Source organism: Canis lupus, chromosome 9 (assembly GCF_003254725.2).
Source record: "Canis lupus dingo isolate Sandy chromosome 9, ASM325472v2, whole genome shotgun sequence".
NCBI lineage: Eukaryota > Metazoa > Chordata > Mammalia > Carnivora > Canidae > Canis > Canis lupus.
In genome coordinates, this window is record NC_064251.1 from 33714290 (window position 1) to 33725095 (window position 10806).

The window sequence follows — 10806 nt, forward strand, 5'->3', positions numbered from 1 at the left end:
TAAATAAAATCTTAAAAAAAAAATTCCTGACTCAATATCCCTCCCTGAAAACATGAAGCAAACTCTACCAACATCCGTGGGCTTAGAGCCACGTGCTCTAGGTCGGTTTGCTCTCAGCACAGATTTTGTCTTGGCTTTTATAAAATAACACCAGAGCAAACATCATTCCTCTGTTTTTGAAACAGTTTGCTTATCCTAAGCAGATTTCCTGGGTCAAAGACATGGACAATGTTTATGGCTCTTGACCCATTTAGCCAACTTACTTTCCAGAGAGTTCGAGCTAACCCACACCCTTACTTGTAACCAAGCACCATCCTCAACCACAAGGGGGCCCAGCAGCAGCTCCTCCCTCCCCCCACCGGCCAGCACAGCCTCCTCCCTGCTATTAAAGTTCTTCCTCCTCTGATATCAGCTGTATAAGCTCTGGCCCCCGAGTCGCGGTGGGGCCCTCTCCCACTGAGCAGAGATCCTGGACTTTTTGCTGTGGTGACCTTCCGGGTGGCAAGAGCCAAGAGCAACTTCTCCACAGCCAGGAGGAACATTCCTTAGAGATAGTGCTGGTCCAGGAGGGAGCAACCTGACGCATCCCTAGTTTATTTTTAGTCAGCAATTACAATGAGAGCAATTTTTTTATAAGAGTTGTAGGAACTGACCTGCCTCTGTTCAGGAAGCTGCTGATTTTCCAGTGTCCCCTGAGACGTAGCCTGGGAACTGGAGGGATGGGCCCAGAGGGAAAAGCAGGTTGATTTAAAGGTTTGATTCTTTCTTTCTACCTTTGCAATACAGGGGGTGAGGTGTTTTGTCTTTATGGATCTTTTGTTTACTATGCTAATAAGAGCATCACAGAAGCATTTTCCCACCCGCTTTGAGCCACCAGACACAGACCTGCAGGCTTCATCTTCCCTTAGGAATGACTGTCTCAGGGGCGCCTGGGGACACCTGGGGTGGACACAGTGGTTGAGCATCTGCCTTTGGCTGGAGTCGTGATCCTGGAGTCCTGGGATGGAGTTCCACCCTGGGCTCCCTGCGGGGAGCCTGCTTCTCCCTCTGCCTATGTCTCTCCTCTCTCTCTGTCTCTCATGAATAAGTAAATAAAATCTTTTAAAAAAAATGACTATGTCCCCACTTTAGAAGAAAAATCACATGAATAAAACTTGGTTTGTTTCGACTTCAACTTCGTCATTCACAAAGGTCTTACTGCTCCTGGGTGAGAGGATGCTGTGCAGGTGGAGGCAGCCAGGTAGGGAGGGGACCAGCAGGCAGTTCCTGTCTCAGGCTTTCTGCATGGTCAGGCAACCTGGTGGCTCTTCCTAGTTTCCCTCTCTGAAATGGCCAAACAATCCTGCTTCCCTGCTTCCCAGAGAGTGAGCACACGGTGGGCCTTGGGAGAAAAGAGCAACAAATATTTAGGAATCCATCACCGAGGTGGCAGCTGAAAGAGCTGACGGAGCAAAGCCCAACCCAGTCAGGTCCCGGACCTCCACGGGCCTGTTTCTTCCCGCCGCGGCCCACGCACACCCTGACAGAGCCAGGCTGACCTCCAGCCTCTCCGTGGGGCCCCAGGCGAGTTCCAGGCCCATGAATTTCCTTTGGCACTTTGAGGCTCCCCCAGGAGGATTCATGAGACCGCAGCAGGAAATGAGGAACATATTTTTAAATCAGAAGGGGGAAGCAATGTCTTTGTGTCAGATAAGTGGCCTGGATCCAGGGCTGAGAGACTGTGGCGCATTTCTCTTCGCAGACAGCAGGTGCTCTTCTAGATGTGGTTATGGCAACAAAATAAATGATGGATAATTGCTTTTGTGACAACTTGCCAATTAAATTAGACTCAGCAGAATAACATAATGACAATTTGTTATGCTCCGGTGGGCACTAACATACCAATCATAATTAAATGCTATGACTGAAATAGAATACTGCTCGACGCAGGAATATATAACCCCAATTCCCTCTCCGTGAAACATTATAGGTTGAGGCTTGATTTTAATTTCAGAAAGATAATGGCATTAGCGCATATCCAAGTGGGCTTGTGAAGAGGCCTGTGGCGAGGGACAGAGGCCTTCGTGGGAAGACTGGGTCTGTGAGGCAATGCCCCAGGGGCTGAACTCCAAGGTCATGGGGAAGAGCCCAGGAGCCCCTGGATGTGAAGACAGGGCTTCAGGGGCTGCGGATGGGCCTGGGCCTGTCAGCCCAGCTGGAAAAGGGAAGGAGGAGGAGGCCTTTGCCCACGGCTTCTGCAGTAACAGAGCCTGTGCTGTGGCAATTCTGAGGCCTCCACACAGGAATGTTCCAGGAGCAGACACATCCTTGAATGAGAAGCCCAAGCTCATGCTTCATGATAAAGCTACATGGAAGGTCTACTTTGTGCCAGATAGGTATTCGGTATTCTTCATCCACGAGGCATTTTCTCCTCACAACCCTTAACTCAAGTGAGGAACCAGCCTTAGAGATCAGGGACCTACTTAAAGTCACAGTCAGTTAAAACCCAGGTTATCTGCCTTTCCAAGCCACTTCCCCTGTTTCCAGGATGTTCTTCCTGGCTGGATGAGGCACTTATGTCCACAAATATGAGGGAAGGAAACAGCAGAGAGAAACACAGAAGGAGGCCCAGTGGAGGTGAAACGTCTGCCCTGGTCACGCCACTCTGCCTTGGACGCCGCACCCTCGTTCACCGCCCAGACGGCCAGGAGGGAGCAGCACACCCAATGCCGGCCAGAGTCTCCCTCTGCGAACTTGGCAATGGAGCTACTGCAGTTCCATAAAGTGGTAATAAACGTACACATCTGTCTCAGTCTGTTTGAGCTGCTGTAACAGAACACCATAGACTGAGCAGTTTATGAACAACAGGAATGCATTTCTCACAGTTCTGAGGTCTGGGAAGTACAAGACTCAATGTCTGCTGAGGCTCCACCCTCCTGATCTAATCAGCTCCACCTCCACTGGGGATTAGGATTTCAATAGATGAACCTGGGGCTAAGCCCCGGAGCTACCCAAGAATCCCAGCAACACTGAGTTTATTTTACTTTTTTAAGATTTTATTCGTTTACTCATGAGAGACACAGATAGAGAGTGAGGCAGAGACACAGGCAGAGGGAGAAGCAGGCTCCATGCAGGGAGCCCAACGTGGGACTCGATCCCGGGTCCCCAGGATCACACCCCAGGCTGAAGGCAGGCGCTAAACTGCTGAGCCACCCGGGGATCCTGCAACACTGATTTTAAAAGAGCTTCCACCTAGGGGCGCCCAGGGGGCTCAGCGGGTTAAAGCCCGACTCTCCATCTCAGCTCAGGTCTTGATCTCAGGGTCATAAGCTCAAGCCCCACACCCAGCCTACTTTAAAAAAAAAAAAAAAAAAAAAAAAAAAAAAGGACGCCTGGGTCGCTCAGAGGTTGAGTGCCTGCCTTCCGCCCAGAGCATGATCCTGGAGTCCTGGGATTGATTCCCACATCCGGCTCCCTGCATGGATCCTGCTTCTCCCTCTGCCTCTCTCTCTCTCTCTCTCTCTCTCTCTCTGTGTGTGTCTCTCATGAATAAATAAATAAAATCTTAAAAAAAAAAATACAGAGGGGAACCTGGATGGCTCAGTGGTTGAGCATCTGACTTTTGTGCAGGGCATTATCCCGGGGTCCTAGGATTGAGTCCCACATGGGGCTCCCCACCAGGAGCCTACTTCTCCTTCTGCCAATGTCTCTGCCTCTCTCATGAATAAGTAAAATCTTAAAAGAAAAAAGAGCTTCTCTGTATTATAATATACACACTATGCATGCAGCTCAAAAAGGGCTACAAATTGACTATCAAGGGGGATCCCTCCGTGGCTCAGCGGTTTAGCATCTGCCTTTGGCAGGGCGAGATCCTGGAGTCCCCGGATCGAGTCCCACATCGGGCACCCGGCATGGAACCTGCTTCTCCCTCCTCCTGTGTCTTTGCCTCTCTCTCTCTATGTCTATCATAAATAAATAAATCTTAAAAAAAATTAAAAAATAAAAGTGAGATATAACATTATAAAAAAAAAACAAATTGACTATCAAAAACCTAATCAAAACTGGATATTCTGGGCAGCCCAGGTGGCTCAGCCCACCTTCAGCCCCAGGCGCTGGGATCAAGTCCTGCTTCAGGCTCCCTGCATGGGGCCTGCTTCTCCCTCTGCCTGTGTCTCTGCCTCTCTCTCTCTCTCTCTCTCTCTCTCTCTGTGTGTGTCTCTCATGAATAAATAAATAAAATCTAAAAAAAAAAAATACAGAGGGGAACCTGGATGGCTCAGTGGTTGAGCATCTGACTTTTGTGCAGGGCATTATCCCGGGGTCCTAGGATTGAGTCCCACATGGGGCTCCCCACCAGGAGCCTACTTCTCCTTCTGCCAATGTCTCTGCCTCTCTCATGAATAAGTAAAATCTTAAAAGAAAAAAGAGCTTCTCTGTATTATAATATACACACTATGCATGCAGCTCAAAAAGGGCTACAAATTGACTATCAAGGGGGATCCCTCCGTGGCTCAGCGGTTTAGCATCTGCCTTTGGCAGGGCGAGATCCTGGAGTCCCCGGATCGAGTCCCACATCGGGCGCCCGGCATGGAGCCTGCTTCTCCCTCCTCCTGTGTCTTTGCCTCTCTCTCTCTATGTGTATCATAAATAAATAAATCTTAAAAAAATTTAAAAAATAAAAGTGAGATATAACATTATAAAAAAAAACAAATTGACTATCAAAAACCTAATCAAAACTGGATATTCTGGGCAGCCCAGGTGGCTCAGCGGTTTAGTGCCACCTTCAGCCCCAGGCGCTGGGATCAAGTCCTGCTTCAGGCTCCCTGCATGGGGCCTGCTTCTCCCTCTGCCTGTGTCTCTGCCTCTCTCTCTCTCTCTCTCTGTGTCTCTCATTAATAAATAAATAAAATCTTTTTTTAAAAAAAACCTGGATATTCTGATAGTGATAAGTATTAATTATGTACTCATTTTAATACCTTTATTGATTCATTAATCGCAAGTCATTCCATAAAAGATTTGAGATGGCTTTTTAAAAAATCAAGTAACAGGAACACCCCGGCTGGCTCTGCTGACAGAGCATGCTTGATATTGGGGTCATGGGTTCAAGCCCTTGCTTGAACCCATGTTCAATTGTTAATCAAGTAACAATTATTTGTTTGCTTTTTTAAAATTTATAAAGGGATTCTGTAGAGATAAAAGGGATGATTGAGGTTTCTCTCTTTATCTTAAAAACTTTACTGAGCTACTTAAAAAATAATGCAAAAACAAATCATGTAATACCAAAATGTTTATAATGAAAAACCCACCCTCATCAGTCCCATTCCCCTACAATGGCCACTGAGGTCAGTGTGGTGTGTATTGTTTGAACCCTGCTTCCCTGTCTGTACCATCCTTTCAATGTGGAAGTGGACCTGAGTATTTATGGGTGCAATGACAGGATACTTGGGATTTGTTTCAAGTAATCCACAGGTGAAAGAAGCAAGTGAAAGGGATGGAAAAAAAACAACCAAGAGTTAAAATTATTGCAACAAGGTGATAGGACTGTAGAGGTTCATTAAGTTATCTCTCTGCACTTTTTATGAACTTGACAATTTCTATAATAAGAGCTTAAATTTTTAAATGCTGCTTTTTAACTGTTTAGAAAATGGACTCACACTTTAATATTCAATTTGCTTTTTTTTCTTTAACAGCTTCTTGTGGACCTTTTTTTTTTTTTTTTTTTAAGATTTTATTTATTTACTCATGAGAGACACACAGAGAGAGGCAGAGACACAGGCAGAGGGAGAAACAGGCTTCCCCTGAGCGGAAGGCAGACACTCAACTGCTGAGCCACCCAGGCGTCCCACTTCTTGTGGACCTTATTCCAAATCTGTACAACATAGATCAGGCTTGTTCTTTCTAAAGGCTTTCTATTGTATGGATATCCCATAATTTTTCCAACCTCTCTTACCCTGATGGATCATTCTCCATTCTTCTGTGTGAAGAAGGCTTGGGAGTCTGCAGAGGTGGTGCTAGAACCCCCACTACCTTTGCCTCTGAGCTCAAAAGATTTGGGGCCATGGCCGCTCCCTTTCTACCCTAAGCTGGGGCAGCCCTGGTGGGACAGTATATATTTCAACTGGGAACTACTTTCTAGTCTGTGTGGGCTACTGAGCCGGACCTGCCCTCAACACAGCCACTAATCTAGAGCCCAGAACACTTTGGAACCAGACTTAGACCTGTCTGCATAGGAGCCATCATCCACGAGCCAGAAGGAGTCAGTCAGCCCCCAGAGAACAGGGCACTACAGAACACTGGACAGCTACCTGCCATGGCTGGTTTTTAGCCACATCCATCCAGCTCTGGACACCGCCCTCCCCTCCCCCCCAGAGATGGAGATCTATGGTGGTGGGGACTTCTAGAACGATGCTGTCCTCCACTACCCCACCCTGGATACATGCTACTTTTGAACCATAAGCCATGACCATATGGCCTTAGGAAAGCTGAAGGATCAGCCTGGGAAACTGTCTCTTCATTTAGTTCCTAATAAGACAATAAATGTTGTTTTTAGAGGCCTTCAAAAAAAAAAAAAAAGGGCACTGTTGTATTGTCTAGCACTAATGTGCTAGAGCAAATGATGCTAAGTAAACTACTTGAGCATACATCTCTTCTCTCTTGAAAGCAGGTTTCTGTATGACCAATTCCAAAAAGTATAATTTCTGGGTCAAAGAGCAAAATTTTTTTTAAGATTTTATTTATTTATTCATGAGAGACACAGAGAGAGAAAGATAAAGAGGTAGAGACACAGGTAGAGGGAGAAGCAGGCTCCATGCAAGGAGCCTGACGTGGGACTCGGTCCTGGGACCCCGGGATGGTGCCCTGGGCTGAAGGCAGTTCTAAACCGCTAAGCCACTGGGGCTGCCCTCAAAGAGCAAAATGTTTTAAATTTGACTGATATTGCCAAATTATTCTTCAAAACCATTATTGCAAGTTTCAGTTCCAATTTTGTATCCCTTTTTGTCTGTAACCTTCCAAATGCAGAGTAGCAATCTGGTTAACCTTTGCCAATTTCAACAGGGAGACTACATCACATTTTGTGTTAATGTGTGTTGTTCTTTTTTTTTTTTTTTAAGATTTTATTTATTTATTCATGGGAGACACAGAGAGAAAGAGAGAGAGAGAGGCAGAGACACAGGCAGAGGGAGAAGCAGGCTCCATGCAGGGAGCCTGACATGGGACTCGATCCCGGGACTCCAGGATCACACCCTGGGCCAAAGGCAGGTGCTAAACTGCTGAGCCACCCAGGGATCCCCCAATGTGTGTTATTCTAATTGTTGCTGAGATTGCTCATCTTTTCACGCTTTTTCTGCCACACATATTTCTTCCTCCACACATTGCCTGTTCATCACACTTGGTTGTTTGTCTATGGTATGTCTCTTTCTTATTGATTTGTAGTAGCTCTTTTGTTAACCTTTTGTCTAGTGTATATTTTTAAAATATGTTCTTCCATTCTTTAAATATTGTTTGCGTTATTTTTCATACCACAAGAAGTTGTTGGTGTTACTTCATGTAGTCAGAACTGTCACTCTTTCCCTGCTGTCTTCTGGGTTTCATGTCATGCTCAAAAACACACTATATTTTCTTCTAGTACTTTCATAGTTTTACTTCTTTATTTTTAGATCTTTAGTTCACTTGGCATTTATTTGGATCCGATAGAGAATTAAATTTAAATTCTCCCTGAAATTCACAACCTATTCTCAACACTGTTTATTTAACAAACCATCCTGTTCTCACTGATGTGAAATGCTATCTTTGCCATATGCTTAATGTCCATATATATATACCAATTTTTTCTAGACTCTCTGTTGTACTCGCCTGGTCTAATTACCTATTCCTATACTTTTATCATGCTGTTTTAATTATTGTTGCTTCGTAATACATTTGATAGTAGGTAATACTACATTCTGATATTTCAAAATTTTATCAGCCATTCTCATGTATTTATCCTTCCAAGTGAACTTTATTATCAAGTTGTGAAGTTAAAAATAAAAACTGCAATGGGATCTAATTAGAATTCCCTCAACTGAGGCACCTGGCTGGCTCAGTGGTTGAGCATCTGCCTTTGGCTTGAGTTGTGATCCCGGGGTCCTGCATCAGGATTGAGTCCTGCATCAGGCTCCCCACCAGGAGCCTGCTTCTTCCTCTGCCTATGTCTCTGCCTCTGTGTGTCTCTCATGAATAAATAAATAAAATCTTTCAAAAAAAAGAATTGCCTCTACTATATATATTAAGTTGGGGAGGATGGTCAAAGACTCTTTTTGTGAAAGGGAAAAACAAAAACTATGCATGGATTTCTCACATACCCAGGATGCCATAGCCAGAATCCTACAGGTTCGGGATCAATTCTAGAATGATCCTGCCCCACACACAAGGTCACCCTTCACTCAGCCTGCTCTATAATCAACTCATGCTTTTTCTTACTGTTGGGGTCCAACCCTGATTCCTACTTGCATTTGAGTTATGTGTTTCTCTGGCCTTTCAATTACCTCCTATTCTTCTAGCATGGAATGGCTGGTCTTCTCTCTTGACTATTCTGCAATATGCTCCCTCATGCAGAGGAGTAGTCCCACCCACTGAAGCTGGCCAGTAGGCTCCAGATTGGACAATGTCTTCAATGTCATGGTAACAGAAGGAAACTTAAGAATCTTCTAGCTCGGGATGCCTGGGTGGCTCAGGAGTTTAAAGCCTGCCTTCGGCCCAGGGCATGATCCTGGAGTCCTGGAATCGAGTCCCGCATCGGGCTCCCTGCATAGACCCTGCTTCTCCCTCTGCCTGTGTCTCTGCCTCTCTCTCTGTGTGACTCTCATGGATAAATAAATTAAAAATCTTTAAAAAAAGGGAGGGGAGGGAGCTCAAACTCCCTTCTCTGACTTCATTTCCATAACACAAAAATCATGTGGAAATGACCAGGGGCTTAGAAAAACAAATTTATAGAATAACTGGCTGGTTGGGCAAGGTGTTTTTGAATTTTTTTGGCAATAGTAACAAGTAACACCTTTCCCTAATGTTCACCTTTCCATTCCCTAAAGAGAAGTGGAAAGGAAATATTCTAGGACTATGTCCAAGATTCCACCAGTTCCAGAAAGATGCTGCCTTCATGGTAGCTGGAAAGTTTATCCTGGTCAACCTGAAATTTCTACCATTTCTGATATCAGATTCCATGAGTGTCAGGCAGGGCCAGGACTAGGGTGAGGCAAGTGCCAAATTTGCATTTGTATGATCTTGAGAATGAGTGACTCGTTAAATTTGGGCCCTACTCTGGCCCCAGCCCTGGAGTTTGATCCCTTGAATGGATACTCTGGTGCTCTGCCCAGACCTCCTCATCACCCATTCTAGCTGCTGAGACTATCAGCTGATGGTGACTGCTGGCTACATCCTTCACTGGGGATAACTCCAGCCCCAGGGCACTACTTTGCCCAAAATTACACCCCTTCCAGGGGGCAGGCTTATAGCCAAGGAATGACTAAGGTGAGCATGAAAATGCTCAGCCTCCTTTTCTCATTTGGAAGAGTTCTGAAGAAGTGTCCCAGCTCCAGAGTTCCAGACCTTCAGCTCCCACCACCAATCAAGAAGCACAATGTCTGGTAGGCCTCATCAAGTCCTGGAGGTACCAAGGTCCACACTTTGGACATCTCCATAGAGATGGAGAAACTTATTGTGTGAAGCAAGCGAATCTGAGCAGCTCAAAAGACAATCTGCTATGGGTTCTGTCTCCTGAGATCTCCCTCTTTGGGGCCACCTACCCATCCTCCAGCTGCTGAAAATATGGGCTGCTGATGGCTCATCCCTCCCTGGAAATTGCTTCACCCAAGGTACATCCTCTCCCAGGGATGGCCCTAACAATGACTAGCTGATGGAGGAGATGCAAAGGCCCAGCCCCATTACCTGGTGACAACTTTGAAGGGCCATCTTACTTAAAGAATCCCTGTACAATTAGATGAGGTCTTCGTGGCAACCACGATAGGGGACATCTTTTCCCTCTGCTTGGTCCTGTCTTCCTGACCCCCTCACAGGTGTGTCTCCAGAAAATGCCCCTAACTAAGGTTTTACATGCAGCTCTCCATCTCAGAGTCTACTTCCAGAGAACCCAACCCAAGACATCCCCAAACTCAGGCCAAGATATTAGGACATTCCAATGATGCTGACTTGGATCTCTGACACAAGGAACCCCAACAGATGTACAGTGACCTACTCATCAATAGTTAAGTCTTAGGTCAATCTTCAAGTTGGTTGTTTCCAACCCATCCCCTCTCACCAGTATTCAAGGAAATTACCCAAAGAAAGGAGAATGCAGCCTAAACCACACTTCATTGGTGAATTCCACTCATGTGCTCTTTTTCCTCACTTTAAATCATATGACTCGAGAAAACTTTAAATAATAATAGTAAAGCCTTCAGCAAGACAAGGACAAACCCAGGGACATCTGCTAGGGAGCACAACCAAGCTTGTCCTTCTGCAAGGAAGGGAAGAGTGATTAGCATTTATGATGTCTATAGGGGATTCAGTGTGATACAGGAATATTTTTAGTAAATGACAGAGAAAAACATAGAAAACAGGCTGATTGATTGGCAGACAACCCAATTTTTAATCTGGACATCTTTAATAAATTCTGCAATGCAGAATTATCAATCTTATCTTACCTGGATTTCTACCTTCACAAGGAGATGCCCTTGATTTTAGAGGCCAGAATAAGTGGCTTCTTTATCAAAAGGTTTACTGTAAATGGCCAAGCCTCAGCAGCCCTAAGCTGGCCCCCAGGAGCCAAATCTCATCACCTTTTCATGGTAA